Genomic DNA, 25,807 nt, shown 5'->3' on the forward strand with positions numbered 1-25,807 from the left:
ATTACATACTACATTAGGGAGTGTTCTGATTACAACCAGTTTTATGGTTGTTACTTCATCCGTAGACCCTCTGATACACTAATGTTTAATAGTCAATGGATGCCCCAAGGTAGCCCACACCTCCTTTCATGACAGTGCATTAGCCATGAATGCTTGACCAGCCCTACTCTATGACTTGATTATGTCAGGTCACCAGTAACAAATACCCTGAACTGTTCTTCTACATGCCCATTATTGCTTACACAGTTCCTAAAGGCTATACAATAAAAGTGTTGATTTGTTAATTTAAGATAATTTAACCAACCTTTACCTTTAATCAACGGGAACCAATTAGAAAGTGTGGCATGTCCTGCAAAAGAATATCTGGGAACCTTAGAATGTATGCATATTCATGACTTTCTTAATAACCAGGTGGCCCATAAGAGCTTACTTTGTTACTACCCTCCAGGTGGCTCTGATTGCTTGACCACACCCAGTCATTGGCCTCCTTGCATCAACTTGTGCGTAAAAATTATAATACTTGACTGGATGACCCAATCAGCAGTAGGGTCTTTACATTTGTTAATCTCATGGACAGTCACATGATTATGGCCATTTTCTGGATGCTATAGTTGAGGATTCTCATTTCCTGTAATAGCGCCATACATATTGATTGGTCTCCTCTTTTCTCACATCTATTTCTTATTGAGCTAACCAAGTCATCAATATGAGATCAGAGGCCATTTGTTTTTGTCTCTCATCAAGAGATGAATGGCTGGAGGGCCAAAGCCACATGAGTTTTGGAACAGCAGTCTCCATCTTAGTGCTATGTTGTAGATGGAGCAGGAAGAAGCACCTCTGCCAATCGATTTCTCTGTACCATGAAGACAGTGATCTCTGCTTGGGTTCTGGACTTGAAATGGACTTGAAATGTTGGCAGTCCCACAGTTGGATAACAGATGTTTGAGGTTCTTGAGCCATTGAAGTCCTTTTGAAAAGGAGGGCCACTGGCAAAACACATCACCTGCCAAAGACACCCTTATCAGGAGGGACATACCAAGATGGCCACCTATAGGGCTACTTTCGGTCCCAGACTCAGCACCAGGATGCCTCACAATATGCAAATGGAAGTGAAACAGGGGACGGTCTTCTGACAAATAGCCTGATGCAGGGGGAGAAATTCAACATGGAGTGCATGACTATATGGGAAAATGAATGTGGTGAAGTCTAAGATACAGCTATGGATCTGAGGTAGAGGAATTTGCTGTTAAATGGAAAGACACTAACAGAAGTAGTGCTGATCTGGAGAAATGTTCTATTACTTCAATACTTCAATGCAGAAACTTGAAGAGAGGTTGAAAAGATTAGAAAGTACAAGAGTTTCAAACATGAAGATACTGAGGTGACCCAACAAAAGAGATATACCTGAGCTGAAGCTTTCAGCGGAAGACTACTTTGTTAAATTAGTGAAACACTCTGAAAAAGGGACCTCAGTCTGGCATTGTCAAAATAGGGACAAAAAGAAAAAAGGTATTCTTGAAGAATATAGAATACTGCTCTTCAAAGATGTATTCAGAGCAATAAAAGAAAGAAAATTAGAAAATCTGAAGAAAGCACTTGCTGTTGCAGGGATGCCGCAAGCATGCTCTTAGTCAGCAAGGCTAAGGGTGGTGGTAGGAGGCAAGACTTCACTGTTGGCTCAGGTGGTGGGGACTGCTGAGTTTCAGAAGATGCTTCACACTTGAGCAATGTGACTGTGCAGTCTGACCTTGGGCTGGTGCTACGGTACTCCATTTGGAAAATGCCTTGTATTTATGTGGTGGAATAAGCTCCAGGACCATAAAACTCATCACTCCCTTGGAGCATACACTATTTACTGTAATCTTTCACCAAGTGCTACTTTCTGTAAACAGGCCTTTAAATTTTGTTCTTATCTTGTCACATTTGATGTGCATTCAAAGACAGAGGACAAATGTCAGGCTCTGTCTTTCGAGGGAGCTTGGAGTTTACTTTTCATTCTATGACTTCAAAATGAGAGGATTTACATGACAACCTTGCTATGAAAGAAAGGCTTTTTTCTAGAATACAACAACATTTAAATGTCTGTAAACAAACTGCGCAGATATTTCAAAATATATCAGAATTAGGAAAGCACAAATGAAGGACACATTTTTTAAAGTCTGAAGTGTGGTGGAAACAAATGTTTTAATATGATCAAAACAAATCAGTACACTAGGTGATGATATTTCCACATATTATTGTTTATGCACTGTATGCCTTTATCAGTAAAACAGTATGTCTATGGAAATGTAATCACCATTTCAATTGAAAATGTGTTGTGTGTAATGGTAGTGTGCTACCACACCATGCATACTCCTCTTTATGCCACTTCACTCTACTCCGCACCACTCTATACCACTGCACTCTACTCTGTACCACTCCACTCTGTGCCACTCCACTTTGCATCACTGCACTCTACTCTGCACCACTGCACTCTACACCACTTCAGTCTACACCACTTTACTACTCTCTGCACCACTGCACTGTTTGCCATTGCATTCTACACTATTCCAGTCTAGGCCAGTCCACTCTACTAGGCACCACTCTATGCGATTCCACTACATGCCACTACATACCATGCCAATACACTCTATGCCACTCCACTCTACACCAGTCCATGCTACCCAACTATAATCTACACTACACCACAGCATTCTCCCCCACTACACTCTACACCACTCTACTCTATTCCACTCTGTTCTACACCCCTGCACTCTACCATGCACCATCACACTCTATGCCACTTCAATCTACTCTGAAACAATCTACTGTACAGCATTTCACTCTCTGCCATTGCACTCTGTTTGGACCATTCAACTCCACTGTGCACCACAGCACTATATGCCACTACACTCTATGCCATTGAAATCTATGCTGCGCCATTCCACACCAGTGAATTCTACTCTACTCTGCACCACTATACTCTACACCAATTCATGCCACTCTAGTCTGCGACTCTGCACTCTATGCAACTGCAATTATGCCACAGCACTCTAAACTCCACGCCAATGCGCTCTACTGTGTACCACTCCATGCCACTGCACTCTATGCCAATTCAATCTATGCCACTCTAATCCACTCTACACCACTTCACTCTACTCTTCTCTACGCCACTCTTTTGCGCGCCATTCTCTTCTCTGCACCACTTCACTCTATGCCACTTCACTCTACTCTGAAACAATTTACTTTAATCCACTGCACTTTACGCCACTGCACTCTACACCACTGTTCTCCACACCACTCCACTTAATGTCACTTCACTGTATGCCACTGCAATCTGAGCCGCACCACTCCACTATATGCCATTGCCCTCCATGCTACTGTATTCTGCACCCCTCTACTCCATGCCACTCAAATCTAAACCACAGCACTCTATGGCAATGCACTCTACCCCACTCTACACAACTCTTCTCAAAACCAATGCACACTATGCCACTGCACTCAACACCAATGTTCTCTGCACCACTGCACTCTATGCCACTATACTCTATGTCACTGCACTCTATGCCCAATACTCCACACCACTGCACTCCACGCTTCTGTATTCTACTCTGCCCCATGGTATTCTGTACCACTGCTATCTACACCACTCTACTATACTCCACACCATCCTGCTCTACAGCACTGCACCCTCTGCCACTGAATTCTATGCTACTCTACTCTGCACCACTGCACTCTGTGCTACTGCACACTACTCTGCACCACTCTGCTCTATGCTGCTTTAGTGCCCTCTACACACTACACTCTATGCCACTCTACTCTACATCACTCCACTCTATACCATGGCACTCTTCTCTGCACCACTCCCCTCCACGTCACTACACTCTACACCACTCTACTCTACTCTTCACCACTCTATTCTATGTCACTGCAGTCTACACCACTCTACTCTGCACTACTCAATACCACTGCACTCTATGCCACTCTGCTCTCCTCTGCACCACTAAACTTGACATCACTGCACTCTATACCACTCTATTCTATGACACTGCACTCTATGTGCAACTCTACTCTACTCTATTCTATGCTACTTCACTCTCCCCAACAGCACTCTACACCACTGCACTCTATTCTACTGCACTCTAGTCTTCTCTGCACCACTGCATGCTACGACACTGCAATACTCCACTCTACAACATTCAACTTACGCCACTCTGTGCCCCTCCACTCTACGCCACTCCATGCCACTCTCCTGTATGCCACAAACATTTGGCCATGCTGAACAGCAGCCACGTTACTGTACAACATGGCTAAAACACATTAGCAAAGCCAAATCTCTTGCATAGGTGAGACCCATTGCTTTTGCCAATGCTTGGTTCTATCATGCTTGTCCATTTTCAGTGATGCTGTGTTACATTTAAAAACATGCATTTTCCTGTGCTCTCTAACCTTTTCTGAAACACTCTGCACGCTCATTAAATGCAACCATACGTATAAGTGGAAACTTGCCAACCCTATACTTTTATATGAGCTTAGAATCAAATAAAAAAGATAGCCAGGACTAATGTGAAATTTAAAAAGAAAAAATATCTCAATGATTTGGACATCTCACTTGAAAGTAGCAGAGACTCATGGATCGCAAGATACTGGATAAAGACATTTGATTAATAATTTGCATTCACAATATTTTTTGGATTCCCCTACATAATCTATAGGGTCCGCTCTCGTGTTCATACTGTTGATAAAATGTCGATTATTGTGATGCAGTTCTTGCAGGGCCTCCTCTTGTGAAGAAAAGCTGTCACCAAGATTGGATCTGACAGCGTTGAAACATCTATTGATTTAACAGAGCAACAGAAGGGGAAATCAAGACAAAACACCCGGAGATATAATTGTAAAAAGGAAAAGAGCGACAGGAACAATAAAACAGGGAGAAAGCTTAAAGCAAAACATGTCAAATGAAAAAAGAATATACTCAATATTAAAAGTCTGGGGATTTGACTATTTTATTTGTATTTTATTTGAGAGACTTTTGTCTAGTCAGGATGCTTTATCTCAGTGATCTGAAACAAGTGTTGACAAACCTGCTATCTTTTAAGCTGCAAGTAAATACAAGCAGCTAGCTCATTTAAACTACATCATAAACCTGCAATGCTGTGCTTTGCAAGCAGGAAGTGAAGGCAGATTCCCTTACTCCAGCAGGGGCAGCTCCTCCATTAGGGGGGAAGGAGCGTCACCCCCCCCCCCCCCCCACCAGCAGCAGAAGCTGTAAACCTTTCACCACGAAGGGATAATAAACTATGGGCCTGATTTATGAAAAGTTAGCGCCGCCTTTAGGTCATTTTTTTATGCAAAAGCGGAGCAAACTTACAAAATATAATATGTTTATATTTTGTAAGTTTGTGCCGCTTTTGCGTAAAAAAATGACATAAATGCGGCGCTACCTTTTCATAAATCAGGCCCATAGTTCATTCTCCCTTTGTGGTGAAAGGGGCGGGGCCATGGGACTGATAGGCAGTGAGGGGAGTGCACTGTGCACTCCCCTCAGAGCGCATCTGTGTTTGGCCAGCTATCTCGGGCCGGCCAAACACACATGTGCAGTGCTCTCTCCAGCCTACACAGGCTCCCAGTCTGCCTGGGAGCACCCAGCCGGGGTGCTCCCACCCAATCCTGATGCATCAGGTTTGGCCTCAGGGCAGGCTGGGAGCCTATGCCTGCAGCCTGGAGCGACTACAAGGGAGAGAGGAGCGACGTGAAGAACCAGAACCTTATGGGCCTGGCGGCGCAGGGTACGCCTGAAATCTCCTTGGATTCACCTGCCTCAACTAACAGAGACACGGGACACTCTGTCAGGCGTAAAAGATCAGATTTTATTAGCTGCAGCTAGTACAGTTGTCCAAGAAGTACACAAGGTATGTTCTCAGGAGACTGCCACTTTACTTTGTGGCGCACAATCTTATATACCGTATAAAAACATTTATTAACTACATACACTCCCAGAACACATAGAAAGGAGCCAGTAAGAATAATGTAAAGATAGAACAGAGCCAATAGAAATGTCGGAAAACAAGACAGAACAAAGTATCAAGTGACTTAAGGTTGCCTCCCCTCCAGCTGTGTTTGTCACCCCTCCCTTGAACTAATTCATTAACCGATCCACAACGAAGTTGCATGTGGTGCGATAAGTTTGTGTGCGTTTGGAAGACAGTTGTGAAATGAGAGAATACTAGCAAAGGACAGCGAAGGCCAGACGATAAGATAAGATCGACGGAGAATAGTGTGAGCCTACAGATAGTTGAAACAAGGATTAGAAAACCAGACAGGGATTAGTGTACTCGGTCAGACCTTAATACCAGCCTTGTAAAGATAGAGGCAGAAGGCTGTTTTGAACACCATGTTGCAGAATAAGCAGAAAAGGCAGAATGGACTTCGTTCGCTGTGCTGCCTGAGTGAAGGCAACATAAAATGGCGGCGGGCCACAAAATGGCGGGTCGATACGATCGTATTAAAAATCGAATTTCCTCAGACCCTCCTTTTGCCAGAACTCAGGCAAGATACACAAACTCATGTTAATCTGAGTCGATGTCTATGGCCATGAGGTCATCAAGCTGTTGCTGTACCATCATTTTGATATTCTCTGCTCTTTGTGACTTGGGTTTGGGAATACATGCAGTAGCACATAGGTTGCAGATGGCAGGACCGCAGTGCATACAAAGACAACAAGAGAATATAAAAGCTAAAATTACTCCAAAGAATGTCAATACCTTCCAACCCCATTTGGACAGTAATCCCCAAAACCACTCTGAAAAGGACCAATCTCCTTCGTCCTGATGAATCGACTCGGAGATTATGTGTAACTTAGAGATAGCTTGGTATACTGTCGGAGCGTCATTAGGTATGAAAATACAGCAACTTGATCCGATCAATTTGCATACTCCACCACGGTCCGCAAGAACAAAGTCTAAGGCAACACGGTTCTGCAAGGTCATAAGACGATCAGCCTGTAGTTCAGCTGTAATGTTACTTAAAGCTCCTACAGTGATGTCTATGGTGGTTTCTACGACACGAACCAATTGCCTTATATTTCTGCTGTTGGCCATTGGACCCCAGAAGGGAAGAAATCCTTTGAGGAAATCTCCTCCCTCTTGTCCTGCTGTGTCTTTCGAATCCACAATCCCTCTGCCATATCTATTTTTATGATGGTTCGCAGGAGCGGTGTATGTAGGGGGAAGAAGAAAGGCTATATAACAAGTACCAGAGAAATCAGCTGGCAACCATGTATAAGCCCTATCGTGGCAAACGAAGTATGTACCTTGAGATGGTACTAACGGCAGTGAATTCAGGGCTGAATAAACATATGTATGGGAACATAAACTTTCTCTTTGTCCGGTGTTTGGAGTTCTACCATTTATTTGCAGACAGAAATTTCCTTGTTGGGGTATGACCCGTATCGGAGGAGATTTTCCTTGCTTAACCTTATCATTGAGGCTGGAAATGTAATTAGTTATGTTCCAATTGGTATATGCTTTTCTTTCATCTATGGAAGCTTCACTTTTTTCCATGATTTTAGCCATAGCTACCATTCCCTTTATCAATAAACTATGACTGAAATCTGAACCAACACTATGTGAACTGACAGGTTGTTTAATTTTACTTTGATATGCATTATTGAAAATGACAAAATAAGCCCAAGCGGAACCTTCATAGGAGAATGGAAGAACTAAATATGGCATTCCTTTTTCTACCGTATGTGGTATGAGTCCACACACCCAACAGTCACTTGTATTGATCACTAACTGATGTTGATGTAACAACTGGACGAAGGAATTGTTAAAGTATTCAGTTCTTCTGATGAGTTCATGCTGGGGAAGAGTGTGAAATAGGTGCGGAGAGATAGTAGAAGAAGATGTAGAGGTAGGAGAAGAGACAACTTTTTGCTGCAGAGTAATAATGATCCAGTTTACAGATGCCAAAAGAATACACGACAATATAATGACGCATAGAGCAATACTACAACGACTACATATTTCTTTACAATTATTCTTTACATTTTTACTTTCTCTTTTATCTAATGTAGCCTCCATCTTTCTAAGTGGATGCTCACGGCAATCTTCCTCAATCACTGTAGTCACGATTATCTACCGTCCTATGACACTGTGAGGTCCTGCAGGCCTATTGCCACTTACTCAGGTCGTAACTAAGACTCCTACCGTGACCCTGCAACCGGGATAGAGTACTACATAGGAGAGAAATTTACAAGTTCTTTGGTCTTGGTCTCAAATTATAGCGTTCCTGTCCAGAGGCAGTCTGGTTTTGAAACAATGTTCCTGGATTTGTCGTGTTCAAGCGACGATGCGATGGTATTGCTTCTTGAAGGATGTCGTCGTCCTCTTTCTCAGAAAGTGTTCCAATTAGACGTGCATCACTGAATGGTACAAATTGCGGAACTTTCTCACTTTCAGAGTCACTGATGCCTCTACGGACCCACTGATCGAAAGGCAAGGGCAAAGGCACTTTCTTGCAGTGCACGGCATGCACCCAGTTTTTCTTTCCTTCGACTTTAACTGCTGTTCTTGTGGTCAAAAGAACCAGGCGTGGCTCTCTCCATCTGGGCTCCAAATTTCTCTGTCGTTGGAAATTTTTCGTGCAGACCCAGTCACCTGGTCGGATGGAATGACCTGGGTCTGTGGAAGCCTCTGGTAGAGCACTCTGAACCTGTTGATGAAGAACACGCAATTTAGTTGTAAGGTCATGCAAGTAGTCAATCAACATCGGGTATGGCAAGTCTGAGTATTTCTTAGGGCGAGGAACTCCCCATACATTAGCTGGGCGACCAAATATCACTTCGTAAGGGCTAAGCCCCAAACGAGAGTGTACTGCTGTTCTGGTGGACAGAAGAGCCAATGGTAAAGCATCAGGCCAATTAAGTCCTGTGCTAGCTTGCACCTTAGCAATTTTAAGCTTCAAGGTTCCATTGTAGCATTCTACTAAACCAGCCGACTGTGGGTGATTCGCCGCGTGGAACTTCTGTTTTATGCCAAGACCTGCACAAACTTTTTGCATGACTTGACCCACAAATTCGCTCCCATTGTCACTCCAGACAATGCGCGGCAAACCAAACCTAGGGAAGAATTCTTTCAAAAGTATTTTGGCAGTTGATAAAGCAGTATTGTCCTTCAGAGGGTAGGCTTCTACCCATCTAGAAAAAGCACATACTACCACCAGAACATATTTGAGGTTGTTGCATCGTTCCATGTGAATATAATCGATCTGCAACACCTCAAATGAATATGTTGGAGGAGCAAAATGACCTGCTGGAGTTGGGGTTCCCTTTCCCGGATTGTACATCAAGCAAACAATACAATGTTTTACTACATTATTTGCACACTTTGGGATCCCCTCATTTTGCCACACTGGAGCCAGAAGTTTACATATTCCTTTTGCACTTAGGTGAGCTGGACCATGTGCCATAGTAACTACAGGTAGTACATAAGCATCTGGTAACAGCCAACGTTGATGTTCTGATAATTCAACCCAACATCCCATCTCATCTAACATTCCTGTACTTTCCTTCCACTTTCTCAACTCATTCTCCGTAGCCTCTCCTTGAATTGATTTCACACTCTCTACTGTATCTTCACACATTCCCTTTTCTCTTATGCAGTTTGCGGGACCTGCAACATACATTCGACTTGTGTTGTCTCTGGCTGTCTTTTTCGCTACCTCATCTGCAAATGCATTTCCTCGACCAACATCGTCCACAATCTTTTTGTGTGCACTACACTTCACGATCGCTATCTGAGTAGGCATTGTAAGTGACTCAAGAAGTTCAGTCACTAATTGACCATGTTGTATCTTAGTACCATGGGAAGTAAAGAATCCTCTTTCCTTCCATAAGCGCCCAAAGTTAAACGCTACACCAAAAGCGTATTGGCTATCAGTGTACACGTTTACTCTTTTTCCTTTGGATAACACACACGCTCTAGTTAAGGCTATCAATTCAGCTGCCTGAGCTGAATTATGTCTAATGCGTGCTGTCTCCACAATCGTATGCAAAGTAGTAATAGCGTAGGCTGAAACTGTATCTCCATTCGGGAGCTTGAAACAAGAACCATCTACCCATAGTGTTCCATCTGGATTCACTAATGGCGTGTCTTTTAGGTCAATTCTACCCTTAGTCTCTTCTTCAGTACGGAGAAAACAATCATGCTGTTCAGAGACATCTCTCTCTTCTGGAAGAGGCAACAAAGTAGCTGGATTCAGGGTATTACATCGTTTGATGTGTATGTGACTAGCCAAAAGAGTCAGCTCATATCCGGACAACCGAGCACTCGTAAGATGCTGCGTTTTTGTCCTATTTAGTAAAGTATCCACTGCATGTGGCACCATAACAATGAGAGTATTATCTAGCACTACTCCAGCAGACTGTCGAATAGAAATTGCTGCTGCCGCTGTCGCCTTAAGACAACTAGGCAATGCTTTAGCTACTGGATCTAACGTAGCTGAGAAATATGCGCATGGTCGCTGTTGATCTCCAAAACGCTGCGTTAAGACTGACAATGCACAACCCTCTCTTTCGTGGACATAGAGCGTAAAGGGCTTACTGTAATCAGGAGTACCCAATACAGGAGCAGAACACAAAGCAATACGCAAATCAGTAAAACTCTTCTGACACTCGTCAGTCCACGGAAGAGGCTGAGGCGTATCTTTTAAAGTTAGCGCCAACAGCGGTTTAGCCAATAAAGAGAAACTCGGAATCCACTGTCTACAATAAGAAGTAATGCCCAAAAAGGCACGTACCTCTCTTTGTGTGGATGGCACTGACATTTGTGCAATTGCCTGAATTCGTTCGGGGGTCAATGGTCGTCCCTCCTTTGACAAGAGATGACCCAAATAAGTCACCTCGCGACAGACATATTGTAATTTAGAAGGAGAAACCTTGTGATTCAGATCAAACAAATGACGCAACAGTGCAACGGTCACGTTTTTGCAAATCTCCTCTGAATCAGCGGCAACTAATAAGTCATCCATGTACTGAATGAGAGCGGCACCGGACGGTAAGGAAAAGGCATCAAGATGACATTTTAGAGCTTGACTGTAAATAGAGGGACTTTCACAATAACCTTGAGGTGCGCGTTTAAACCGGAAGCTTCGGCCTCCGAGGGAAAAACCAAAAATATCTCTACTCTCTTCGGCAATGGGAATACTAAAGAAAGCATTCTTTAGATCAATAACTGAAAACCAAGTCGCTGTAGAAGGTATCATCGTCAACAGAGCAGTGATATCTGGGACTACAGGAAACTGCGGTACGACAATCTTGTTTACCTCCCGAAGATCAATTACAAAACGATAAACAGGAGGCTGAGAAGGATCAGTGCGTTTAAGAACCGGAAGAACAGGACTGTTACATGTATTTCCTCTCGTTTCCTCAACCACACCCTTCTGAATCAAATCATGGACAATTTCCAGAAGTGCTTTCTCACCTTCAGTAGAGATTCTGTATTGCGGAATACGTGGCATTTCAGCATTGGGCTTAAGAGTAACAACATAAGGTGGGATCTCAAGACAACCAACGTCATTCGGACCCGTAGCCCAAAGCGTTTCGGGAAGAGAAAGCAATTCAGGTGGGAATTGATCTTTTGATAAGTACATTGGACTAGTCATTTTCTGTCCTAGAGTGAGGTATACACCAGAAGGTGAACAATATATCGTAGCATGCATTCTTTTTAATAGATCTAAACCCAACAGATTTTCACCACAACCATTCGGCAGAAGAAGCGGAGCTTCTAAATCATAAGGGCCTATTGAAACAGGCAAAGGGCAAGAAACTGGATTGCGAACAGGGGCGCCAGAAAATCCTACAGATACATTCGTTAAGCCAGACAAAGGTGCGCCAGGGAGTTTAGAATGAATGATAGAGCTTCTCATGGCACCAGTATCTAAAAGAAATGGCTCTGAAACACCCATTGTAGTGACATTAACATAAGGTCCATTCTGATCCACTGGAATTGACGTAACCCCCTTACTTTGTCCATGGCTGTCCTATTCAAAATGAAGACTTTCATTCCCTCCTTCAATATACTGATCCTCACTGTAATACTGTGTAGACCTAACATTTTGCTGGTCAAAGTAATTTCCGGAATTTGGAGGAACAAAAGAACGCTGCTCTTGGGTTAACACACCTCGACCTCTACCTCTATTTGCTGACTGAAGACCACCACGACCTCGTGAAGCAGATGTTGCTCCATTACGCTGCAACAATGCCGGACAACTGTTCTTAAAATGACCTTCCTCCCTACAATAAGCACATTGATTGGGACCTAGCAAAGGTCTTGGAATGAATGGTTCAGGCTTTTGATACAACCTCTGAAACTGCGGAGGCTGTTGAAACTGAGGCTGAACATAACGAGGAGGATAAGCCTGTTGCAAGAGAACTTTAGTTTTTAATTCTTTCGTCTTTTTCTCTTGTTTTTCCCTTTCTTCTTTGTCTCTATTTTCATAATATTGTGCAGTAGCCAATATCTGGGCGGAAGAAGAAACTGCCCATGAACTCTCGGAGTCTTTTAGCTTGTGTGATAGTTCAGGAAGCAAGTTATATACGAACTTATCCACAAATAATCGCTGTCCCCCTTCTGTAGCCATATCTTGACCACTGTGATCAATGAATGTCTCCTCGAATCGGGTAAAGAAATCGGAAACACTTTCATCTTTCTTTTGTTTACATGCTGCTAGCTTATCCCAATTAACTCTCAAAGCAGGCATCATTGTTTTCATTAATGTAATAATCCTACCAGGGAGTTCTGAGATCAAAGCGTCGGGCTTTGCACCACCTACTTGACCTCTATCTGCGGCAATAATAGCGTTCCAATCGCCGCCTAATTCTTGAGCGTGATCCTCTCTACGAATTTTAGCCCATATTGTCTGTGGAACTACATTTCCCATCAACATGTCAATATCTGCTAGATTCATAATACATGCATCAACTGTTTGCGACAACTCTTTATAGTAACCAGCAGGATTTTTGCGTGAATCTGGTAGTGACTGTTTAAGTGCTAAAACTTCAGACCTTTTCCAGGGGACATGTATCCATATGCGCTGAAAATGCGCAGGAATAGCTGGATTAGCACCTGCTGCTGCAACTTCTTCCTTCCATATTGGAGAAACCTCTCTCATGGGATAGTTTTTCAGTGCTGTCCCAACTGAAGGATCAGAATCAGGAAAAGTCTGTGAGAACAATAGGGATCTGAAAGAAATAAGTGTTCTGACAGCGTTTTCAACCTTAGGACCCACAATAAGTCCTTTGTCAAAGTCAGCCTGAACATCTAACAGATCCTGTGGGACCGAACCCAAATTCATATCCTCCCATTCTTTAGCGAGAGTATCGCACATAACTTTAAAAACATATCTCTGCGTAGGTGCATTCCATTGCAGAAAGGTGGACATAATATCAGACGTACTATATTGGGGACCCTTCTTGATCCATCTACAAGCAAGTGAGTCCAATTTTTCTCGCTCTTCGGAGTCTGGGAATTGACTACGAGACTGTCTTCGAGAAAAAGCTGGAGACACATTTAAAGCTTCAAAGAAAGGTGATAAGAGACCAGAGACAGTATCTGCAAATTGCTTACGCATAGATGGAGAATTTGACATAAGGATAGGGGACAAGGTATTAGGTGAATTAACTAAAGGAGCATTAGGAATTGCCAAAGGAGCAGAAGGCAAAGGAGTTAAAGGCAAAGCTGGCATAGGCAATACTTGAGGAGGCAAATGTGGAAAAGCTGGAGCAGGCGGAAGCACAACTGGCGGCTGAACAGGCTGTAACATCGGGGGTGCATTAGCACCTTGTACATAGGGCGGAGGCAATTTCAATAAGTGGGACATTAAGGAATCTTCCTCAAAATCTTTTCACTTATCAAGGGAAGAGATAGGCAACGTCGGATAGCATTTATCTATTGCCATTCGATGCTGTCTGTCTGAAATTTCCATTGCATTATCTATTTCATCATCTTTGAATTGCTGAGCAGCCTGTATAATCGTCATTCCCTGTGTTTTCCTATCTCGTTTCGCTTGTTTAATTTCTCTCTGTTTGGCTTCCTTACGCCAAAGGCGAAAAGAGTCAAACATTGCCGGCCGGGCTTTTCTTTTAAATAACGTTGCTTCTAAATTATCTAGCACATCAGTTTCCCAACTACCATTTTCTGGCCATTTTAAAACACCATCTTTCTTTGTATATCGGGTCCATGTCTTATTAAAGGCAATAGGACCAACACCATGTTTAGAATAGAGCTCATATGTGGGAGTTCCAACCGAAGGAATCGGACAGGAGTCCTCAAGCTGGGAGTCCCTATTACAACCAAAGCAACAAAGTTTTCCAAACTTAGTCAGACCAGACATCTCACGATTTTTACTGGCTGTTCACAAACATCAAGGGGGTAAAACTTTCAGTTTACACAGCACAAATGCACTTACCCCTCGGCTTTGGCCACTGCAATGGCCAAATCTAAGAACCTAAGGACAAAACAAAGACCAAAATTTGTGGGCGCGACCCACCAAATACTTAACTAAGGATGTCTTCTTACACCAACAGAGGCCCGTCTATCGTCTCGCTTTACCATACATCATCAAAGAAAGGGCCAAGGCAGGGCGGCAGTCAGGGCAGCAGTCGTCAGTAGCCGTCAGGAAGGAGTAACCGCGCTGAAAAAGACCTTCGGACCACTTCGACATACAGGGGTCGCTTGACGTGGCTCGCGATTCCTCCAGAATTTTCTTGCGGGGTTCCTCACGACCTTCAGGCAGAACCGGTACCGCTGAAGCCGCCCCACGTTGGGCGCCAGTTGAAGAACCAGAACCTTATGGGCCTGGCGGCGCAGGGTACGCCTGAAATCTCCTTGGATTCACCTGCCTCAACTAACAGAGACACGGGACACTCTGTCAGGCGTAAAAGATCAGATTTTATTAGCTGCAGCTAGTACAGTTGTCCAAGAAGTACACAAGGTATGTTCTCAGGAGACTGCCACTTTACTTTGTGGCGCACAATCTTATATACCGTATAAAAACATTTATTAACTACATACACTCCCAGAACACATAGAAAGGAGCCAGTAAGAATAATGTAAAGATAGAACAGAGCCAATAGAAATGTCGGAAAACAAGACAGAACAAAGTATCAAGTGACTTAAGGTTGCCTCCCCTCCAGCTGTGTTTGTCACCCCTCCCTTGAACTAATTCATTAACCGATCCACAACGAAGTTGCATGTGGTGCGATAAGTTTGTGTGCGTTTGGAAGACAGTTGTGAAATGAGAGAATACTAGCAAAGGACAGCGAAGGCCAGACGATAAGATAAGATCGGCGGAGAATAGTGTGAGCCTACAGATAGTTGAAACAAGGATTAGAAAACCAGACAGGGATTAGTGTACTCGGTCAGACCTTAATACCAGCCTTGTAAAGATAGAGGCAGAAGGCTGTTTTGAACACCATGTTGCAGAATAAGCAGAAAAGGCAGAATGGACTTCGTTCGCTGTGCTGCCTGAGTGAAGGCAACATAAAATGGCGGCGGGCCACAAAATGGCGGGTCGATACGATCGTATTAAAAATCGAATTTCCTCAGACGTGGCAATGGAGGAGGTAAGTTTTTAGTTTTTTTTCCTAAATGTTACTCCCCCACCTCCCACACGCGCTGCACCCGTGCTACCCTTTTACAGGTCAGCGAGCTGCGACTATACTCCAGTAGCTGTGGGTAACACACATTGCACCCTTGCTACCATGTAATACCCACATTGTGTCCATGCCAAGCAAGGCCTCAGAACAGAACAGATGATGGCCCACAACACACTACAGCAGCAGATGTAAAATCAGTGCATTTAATCCAATGATCGCCATACAAACACACACTTGAGCCAGTAAATGTACTGGTAGCAGCTACATGTTTGCTCTCTGCATAAAAACAGAAGACAATCAGTTTTCTGATACTCAGATTTTCTACATGACATCACGTTCTACCCAAGAGTGTTAGAGTATGTTTGAATGCCCATAGTCTTTTACAAACTCATTTTCATTCTTTTGGGGACCGATGAAGAAGTATTTGTCAAGAGTATTTGTCAAGTTAAGCTTATTCGGGACCAATGAAGAATTTTTGGGATACAGTTCTGCTTTCCTTCTCTTATCCTATGACTGAGCTTACAAAACCTCTCTGGAATGCACTTCTTAGTTTAAAGAAGACATTTATTGTTATTATTACTTCACCACGAGGTTCCTGAGAGACGAAATTAGTAGGTTGGAAGCACACATTCAAAAGTAGTTGCAGCAATGAAAGCAAAATATATCAAAGTACTTTTCAGTTGCAATGTACACAGCAAATACATGTGATTATATTATAGCATAACTTCAAAGCAAAGCATAAAAGCCAAAATTGCATCACCGTAGGGCCTATCACTCAGCTTAATCTTTCTGGGGCTGCAAGTTGATGACTCTGGTTCAACTGCGAGAAAGAGATTTTCTACCCAAACGGGGACAGGCAACTGACGTCCATTCCTGTTCGAAGTCAAGATATTTCTCCTTCGCTGTTGCCCAGGGCTTCATTCCAAAAACGTGTTCCCTTCTCTCAGACTCGGGAAAGTAAGGCAAGCCTTTGGAGACTTGCCAGATCTCCTAGACCCCTCCTCTTCCCAAGGCTGAGCAGAAAGGAAAACACCAAATGTACGCTCTCTTATCAGCTAGACTTTGGTGTGAAAAACACAGTTTGGTCTATCATGTGGAAAAACACAGCTTGGAAAAACACAGCTCATCTGCAATGTCTCAACTGCAATGTCTAACTCCACGTTAAAGCCAATAGGCAGCTAACCCAAATACCAAATGTAATATCTAATGCCATGTTAAAGCCAATAGGCAGCTAAACTGAATACAATATATAATGTGCTACTGGTGAACATTGAGCAACTAATATGCGCAGTGGTGAAACACAAAATCATTGGTCAAACACAATTAATAGCATAACAGATACTCAAGTGATACATTTTGAGCTGTGCAAAAGCCTTTTTTGTCTCAACCCCTTACACAGATATATTAGCATCAAACAGCTCCTACCAAAAACTAAGGAAGGCAATACATTTACGGCAGTAAAGCTTTGAATAATAACTCACAACTGCAATGTTTATAGTTGTGTTGTCTTTCCTAAATGGAGACTTAACAATAGGAATGTGCTATGCAGTGCTGTGGTCAATCTGATGCCTTCTTGTTTTTGTTTATTGTGTCTGGGGCTTAGCAAAATAGACAGAATAGGTTTGTACAAAAACTCAAACTCTACCATCAGTATGGGAGGAGCTCAGAGCAGGTAATGTTTTTATATGGATTAATGCAGAATTCACCACTGTCTCTAATACAACCACATCATTTAATTTAAAACAATTTGAAGCATAATCTACAATACATTACAAATCACACAAAAGTAAGAAGAGGCACTGCCCCAAAGATTGCTGTTTAAACCTTGCTGATTCCTCGATTTAAAAACTCACATGAGATCATGATCCCTCACGGACACAACTTCACAGAGTGCAAGAAGGTACCTGACAGCTCTATTACTAGTGCAACAAAGTGGCTATTGTTACAAACTGGTGCTTTACAAAACAATTACATGAATCAATATATAAATATAGTTGCAAAGACATCAAAGGAGGGCATTTTCTATTTTAAAACAGAATAGTAACAAGAAGTGAGCAAAATACCAGTTGCCAGAACCCAACTGTTACATAACATTGAAAGCTAATCCTACTGCAACTTTTAAGTAGCGTTTTGATAGTATGTTAAAAGAACAGTATAACCAATGACAGTTGTAACGAAACTTCGGGCCCCCTGCAAATTACATGGAGGACCCCTCCCTTCCTTGCCCACCACCTACCACTTTTGCTGAGGGGGACCCTTGCAGCTCAGGCCCCCCCATACGGCAGGGGCTGTGTGGGGCTTATGCTATGCCATTGACCAATGATTGAGAAATTGGGATAAAAGGAAATATCGCTTAGTGTCCCTACTGTTTTTATCTTCTTTGTATTGATTACTGAGTCCCAAAGAAGCATGTTTTCTGCATAATTTCAGGCCCACAGTTTTTTATTAAGAATCTTTTACATTTTGTTTATTAATGTGATTTATTGACAGCACTCATATAACATGAAAAGGGTCTGAAAAACACCTTGTAAATGTATGGACTAGCTGAATAACAATAAATTCATTATAACATTAAGAGCTGGCCAAAGAAAAGAAAATATTTATTCTAAAGTTGGAACCATAGGTTGATGAAATAAGACTGTAAACTAAAATTTATAGAGATGAAGCATCAATCATTTTGACATTACACACACACAAAGTCACCATCAGAGATATTAAAAACTGAATGTCATGATGAGTGAACTATTAAGAATAAGGAAAATTTACATCACTTTCAAAAAGAAGTGATGTAATTCTACATAAAGGGGGTTATTACAACTTTGGAGGAGGTGTTAATCCGTCCCAAATGTGACGGATATACCACCAGCCGTATTACGAGTTCCATAGGATATAATGGACTCGTAATACGGCAGGTGGTATATCCGTCACTTTACCGTCACTTTTGGGACGGATTAACACCTTCTCCAAAGTTGTTATAACCCCCAAAGTGCTTGATGGTACACTTGTAACAACATTGAGGAGAGCTGGAAAATTCATCTCATCGAGTTTTCACAGCTTTACTGAAAGAAATAAAAAGCACGGATGCTAGATCAACCAATGTTTCTTCACTAATTGTCAGTGTGTAGGCTCTGATCAAACAAATGTAGACAACAATAACTCTACATTGGCGGTATATTTAATAGAATATCCATGTTCAAAAATCTACATTGGTAAAATAAAGAGACAATTTAACAAATTAATGTGAGAACACAATATCTAATTAAGAATCATAGTGCATAATTTCAATTGCTCACATTAAGGAACAGATAATTTAAATCAATATGGTTTTACATTTACTGTAATAAGTTGCATACCTTTGTTAGAAAGAGGAGGCTACAAGGCATTAAAATTAAGAAAAGAAGGACGAAGATGGATAATTACATAAATATTAGTTCTTTGTCATCCAGAATTCTATACAGCTGCATCCTCATACAGCTCTATCTCTAATGAGTTTTTATAAAATGCATATATCACGTTCGTACAATTATTTTTACGTTTGCAACATAGAGGTTTAATGAAGTATAATAGATTGCATTCATTTATTAGTTTTTCATACTCTAAACTTTGCGAAGCATTATGTGACATTCAAATATGAGATTGTTCCAAATAAATCAATGTATATAGCTCAGAATACAAAATTAAACAAAGTAAACACTCACCAATATCTAAAGGAGAGGTTACTGATTCAGGGCAATGATCTTTCAATGGACTGTAGTATGCAGATATTGTACAATATATAGTTTGCTTACATAGAGCAAGGAAATGTAAAGATTCAAATGAAATGTGGCCTATACATACAGGGTAAGGTGGAAGAATACATGGTAGTTTGTGCTATAGATAAAGGTTAACGTTGAAAATGCATAACTTGCAGTATTGTCATGCAGTCATAATGTAGTAATGGTGATGACAAATGCTCTAGAATTCGTTTTCCAAACGTTTCTCACAACCTATACAATTTGTAAACACAAATGGCTTTAGGTGAACATAGAAGCATAGAGATGCTTTTAAAAATGTAAAACACTAAAATACCACAATTTGCAACTACTTGCAAATAATTGTTTCAGCTATAATAAAAAGGATGAAAGCACTTAAAGGTCAGATTATTCTGTTGAAGGACATTAGTATAGACCATTTTCAGGACTCTTATTATGAAGAAAGAGCTTTAGCACTTCTTTCCAAAATGTCTTAAACATAAATTATAACAACTTCTAGAGTGTGCTAGGGTGAATGTCTAGGAGTTTTTCTCAGTAAAATTGAATATTGTTTTCTGAGTTGTGTCATTATCAGACTGTAGATGAAAATTAATACATAATGAACAAAAAGTAAGAACCTTAAATCAAAAATAGAAGGTTTGTGTGCGCTGAATGAAAATCAAAAAGAAGTAACAAATAACCTTCAAAATAATATAGCAGTAATGAACAACAATTTGTCAGCTAATTTCAATTTAAAATCTAATAAACTCCTGAAACTCATGCTGTTCACGTTTGCAAAGAGCATCATAACATTTGCTTGTCCTCCACCTTGATGAAATTAAGCAATGATAGGGGACATTCCACTAAAGATAAGGATAATCTAAAAAATAAATTGTACAGGTTCATCCCCCATCTAAATATGGATTGTACCAGAAGGTCTATTTATTTAAAATGTTGGCAAACTGAATAGTCAAGATAATAATCAAATTACTCAATGTAACACCTAAAATAATCTGGTAAACTATATAAATGTGGCTGTTCTTGATCACTAATCATAAAGAAACAGTAGAGATAATTCTAGACTCTAAACGTGTTTAATCAATACAGTGGCTTTACATTTAGCATCTTCTTAGTAATTTTAAATTTCCAAAGCAGTTAACAGTATGATTAACCAGATTCATCAGTCAGCAAAGGCAGTAGTATGCATTACTAATACACTTTTGGACTTTTTGTATAGCAAGGGGTGCAAGAGGGTTGCTTTCTCTTAACTATTTTTCAGACTAGATATACATTCAAGGGTACTAGGTAATGTTTCTGGATGCTAGATGGGGTCCCTTTCTTAATTCCCTAAATGAGTTCTTCTAGGAACCTGGACTGAACTAGATAGCTTTCACAGTTAGGCTTTGCCATGTGGAAAGTTGCAACTTTTACATATTAGCAGCTTGTTTTCTATAGCTGCACTATTTAAGTTTGTAATGAGTGCTAAACAGGGAGCAACCAAACCTGGTCCTTTAAAATTATTATACTCTGTCATCTTAAGTGAAGCCATGATAAACTTAAAAGGTTTGTTGAGATTTTATGTGTTTTCAGTGACGTGGTGTCATCCAAAATGATCCCTGTGGGCTCTTGGAATCACTGACCCTAACTCGATTGAATCCTTCCCTCTTAAAACTGTATAATGTAGTTTTTAGTATGGAGTCTGCTTCCACTGCTTCTGAATACATAGAATTTTCAGATTGGTCTTTCAAGACATAGGCCCTCTTTACAACCCTGGCGGTAAATCCCGCTCTCCACCGTGTTGAAGACCGCCAATATACCGATGCGGCGGCGGAAATCCGCTACAGCTATTACGAACCTCAGCTCGGAATCCGCCACAATACAGACACCCACACAAGTCCGCCACACCAAAGGTCAGTGAAAAACTGGCAATGCCAAAACCTACACCGTCACGCCAACAAGAATAGGCCCACACTATCACGACCCACGAATCAACACGGCAGTCTTTCAACCATGGTAATCCATTGGCGGTACACACAGCCCGCTCAAAATACACACATATTTACAATACACAACCACATTTGACAAATTCAAAATACACACACCTGATACACATACACACACCACACCCACACACCCACAACACTATAAAACACACACCCACATTACCCACAAACCCTTACAACACAAAATTTCAAAGAAGGCCAGAGAGAGAGATTAGCTAACACAACACCAGCATCCACAGACACACAAAACCATCACTAATACAACATCCACGCACCTCAAACCACACACACCAACACATCCCCCCACACATCACAACAGACAGCACCTCACACATCACCCACACCACATCATGGCACCTCAAAGACACCCCAGGTTTTCAGATGAGGAGCTCAGGGTCATGGTGGAGGAAATCATCCGGGTAGAGCCACAGCTATTTGGATCACAGGTGCAGCAGACATCCATTGCAAGGAAGATGGAGCTACAGCACAGAATCATCGACAGGGTCAACACAGTGGGACAGCATCCAAAAGCACAGGATGACATCACGAAGAGGTGGAACAACCTACCGGGGAAGGTACGTTCCGTGGTATCAAAACACCAGATTGCTGTACAGAGGACTGGTGGTGGACCCCCGCCTCCTCCCCCACAACTAACAACATGGGAGGAGCAAGTCTTGGCAATAATTCATCCTGAGGGCCTTGCAGGAGTAGCAGGAGGACTGGACTCTGGTAAGTCATATCTTAACTACTTCATCCCCCCACCCCACCTGCATGCCATCACCTATTCCCACTCTTACCCTCACCCCCATCACACCATCATCTCCATATGTCCCACTATCACTCCCCACACATCTCAATACCAAGGCCCTGCATGCAACACCTATGCAAGGATCACCGTCACCAAAGCATGTCCAGTGCAGAAACCCACATAGACCCCAACCCAACTATCACAAAAGGGCTAACACAATGACGCAAGCACAGGAGTAGAGGGGACCTCACCCAATGCACAAGATGGTACACACAGATACTAAAACTATGCATTTACACCCCAACAGGACCCATACCCAACGTCACCGGACAGGAGGTGCCAGACATATCCAGTTCCCCCACAGAAGAGACCCACAGTGACAACAGTAGCTCTGCACGCCTGGATCAAGATGACCAGCCCAGACCATCAGGGACCTCGGACAGTTGGTACCCCTGACAGAGTCCCAAACCACCACAGAGCCTCCCCCCTCAGGAAACACTGCCACAGCACCCACCCGGCGGGCCCATCCCTCTGTCCCCAGGACACGTCAATCAGCAGTGTGCCCACCACTACAGGGACCCCAGGCAAACCGACTAAACCAAGACAATCAGGGACCTGGGGTCATTGACAGTGGGCACACAGTTCAGGGGACAGAGGCACAGGATAACAGGGAAGCTGGGAGGACTGCTGTGCGACAGGGGGAGGACAGGCCCAGGGAACCGACACTCCACGAGGCACTCTTCAACATCATGGGAGCTTACCACCATTCCCAGGAGACCATGGGCACGGTACTGGCCAAGTTTCAGAAGACCTAGCGACTGCAGGAGGAACACGACCTGGGGATCAGGGAGGACTTGAAGTCCATTAACAACACCCTGGTCACCATTGCATGGGTGCTTGCAGACCTTGTCAACACCATGAGGGACACAGTGGGACACAAACGGGCCCCTGACACTAGCCTGGATGATGAACAGCCCTCCACCTCCGCCGGCGCTAGTGGACAGGAGGCACCGCCACAGGACCAACAAGCCACCAGCACCCCACCCCATGCAGAAGGAGAACCAGCCCGCAAACGGTCCCTGAGATCCAGGAACAAGACGGAGAACATTGCCAAGACCCCCGCCGGGAAATAAGACCCTCCTGAATGTCACCCTTCTGTCCCACTTTGTCACCCTGTCCACCATAAACTGCCGTAGCTCCACTTCCTATGCCCCATTGGACAATGCACCTGTGAGACCAAGAGACTGGACTCTGCCATGAACATTCCTCCACCAAAACCCCAGCCCATTTCACACACCCCTCCACTTATTTGCACAGAAATAAACACCCTTGAATAACAAATCAATCTGGAGTCTGTGCTTCCCCAAATGTGTAATTGCAAAATCTCTGGAGTATAGCAATGTCAATGTACTTGTTCACATACCAATGTTACACAGCTGTAGGCCAGGAGTAAACATAGCAGAGGGAACAAATTGGGACCCAGATCTGTGAAATGGAAAGTCAAAGTGACAAGTCAGGATACATACACAGAGGTAAAAAGGCAGACGTATGCTAGGTCCTACAATAGTATGACATGTGGAAAGCAGTTCCATCTTCTTACCTGTGTCTCACTGGAAGTATTGCATGATGATGTTGTTTTGGTTGTCTACATCTTCTTCTGCTTCCTCCTCTTCACTGTCCACAGGCTCCACAGCTGCCACAAGACAGGCATCAGGCCCATCCTCCTGCAGAAAAGACACCTGCATTCGCAAAGCCAGGTTGTGCAACACACAGCAGGCCAAGATGATCTGGCACACCTTCTTCGGTGAGTAGTATAGGGAGCCACCTGTCAGATGGAGGCACCGGAATCTGGCCTTCAGGAGGCCGAAGGTGCACTCTATTATCCTCCTAGTTCCCCCATGTGCCTCACTGTAGCGTTCCTCTGCCCTTGTCCTGGGTCAGTAGCCATGAGTCACCTGAAAATTGGGGTAACCAGAGTCACCTGAAAATATTGAGGGACAACTGTTAGACATCCTCCAAACATTAGGGAATCTCCCATACCCAGACAGTAAATGAAACTGTGTAGGGACTTTAGGCTCACCTATTAGCCACACATGGTGCCTCTGGAGTTGGCCCATCACATAAGGGATACTGCTATTCCTTAAAATGTAAGCGTCATGCACAGAGCCAGGATACTTGGCATTCACATGGGAGAGGTACTGGTCTGCCAAACACACCATCTGCACATTCATAGAATGGTAGCTTTTACGGTTTCTGTACACCTGTTCATTCCTGCAGGGGGGGACACATGCCACATGTGTACCATCAATGGCACCAATGATGTTGGGGATATGTCCCAGGGCATAAAAGTCACCTTTCCCTGTGGGCAAATCCACCACTTGGGGGAAAACAATGTAGCTGCGCATGTGTTTCAGCATGGCAGACAACACTCTGGACAACACATTAGAGAACATTGGCTGGGACATCCCTGATGCCGTGGCCACTGCTGTTTGAAAAGATCCACTGGCCAGGAAATGGAGTACAGACAGGACCTGCACTAGAGGGGGTATTCCTGTGGGATGGCAGATATCTGAAATCAGGTCTGGCTCCAACTGGGCACACAGTTTCTGGATTGTTGCACGATCAAGTCTGTAAGTGATAATTATGTGTCTCTCTTCCATTGTCGACAGGTCCACCAGGGGTCTGTACACCGGAGGATGCCGCCATCTCATAACCTGCCCCAGCGGACATGCCCTATGGAGGAGAAACGGGAGCAGAGGGTCATACAACACCCAGGTATCACAATGCCGTTTAGCAAAAATGTAACAATTTCTCAATGTGCCTTTGTCTGTCTGTATTCCTGGACTAAATAGGTGTGACGCAGTTATTTGGCCTGCCGTGTGGCCCCCTGAAATGGCAGCTGCCTGACCTGTAAGGTGGGACAAGGGGAAATGAGGTAACAGCGCTGGCGTTGGACACCGTTGCGGTAGGCGGTTGAAGACCGCAGCACAATTCAGCATTGGGTAACATTGGGCCCTATGGGTTCCAGGAGCCAATGACGACGAACGCTGGCGGTGACAGTACGCACCGCCGTGGACGTGCCCGCCATTTCCTATCTGTTCTCACTCACTTGATACCTGACCTTCAACAGGAGAGGACCTACACTGCAAGTGCTGCTGTGACCTGTGTCTGGAAGCGACAATGGCTACAGTGTCTGTGGAAAGCGCCCCTGCCTTCACTTCGGAGGAGTTGGAGAAACTCCCCCAGTACACCCAACTGTACGGTCCTCCAGACAAACAGGTGAGTACACTGTAAGCATGGTGGATGGCACATGATTGTATGGAGTGTCGTGGATGGAAGATGGAGGTAAGGGGGACAGGCCAGCATGTGAGGATAGTTTGTGTGTATGTATGTCTGGGCCAGGGTGGGAGGTTTTTAGGCAATGCATGAGAAAAACAGTACAGGATAGTAACATCCATTATTACTTCACTTTTCCTCTAGGTCAGCGCCCACCAGAAGAAGGGGATTTGGTGTGCCATCGCCAAGGAAGTGCGGACCCTGGGGGTCTACTGTAGACCGAGCACCTACTGCCGGAAAAGATGGGAGGACCTGCGCCGCTGGAGCAAGAAGACAGTGGAGGCCCAGCTGGAGATGGCCTCCCAACATGGAAGGGGTGCCCGTCGCACCATGACCCCCCTGATGTACTGGA

This window comes from Pleurodeles waltl, chromosome 10 (genome assembly GCF_031143425.1).
Source record: "Pleurodeles waltl isolate 20211129_DDA chromosome 10, aPleWal1.hap1.20221129, whole genome shotgun sequence".
NCBI classification, from domain to species: domain Eukaryota; kingdom Metazoa; phylum Chordata; class Amphibia; order Caudata; family Salamandridae; genus Pleurodeles; species Pleurodeles waltl.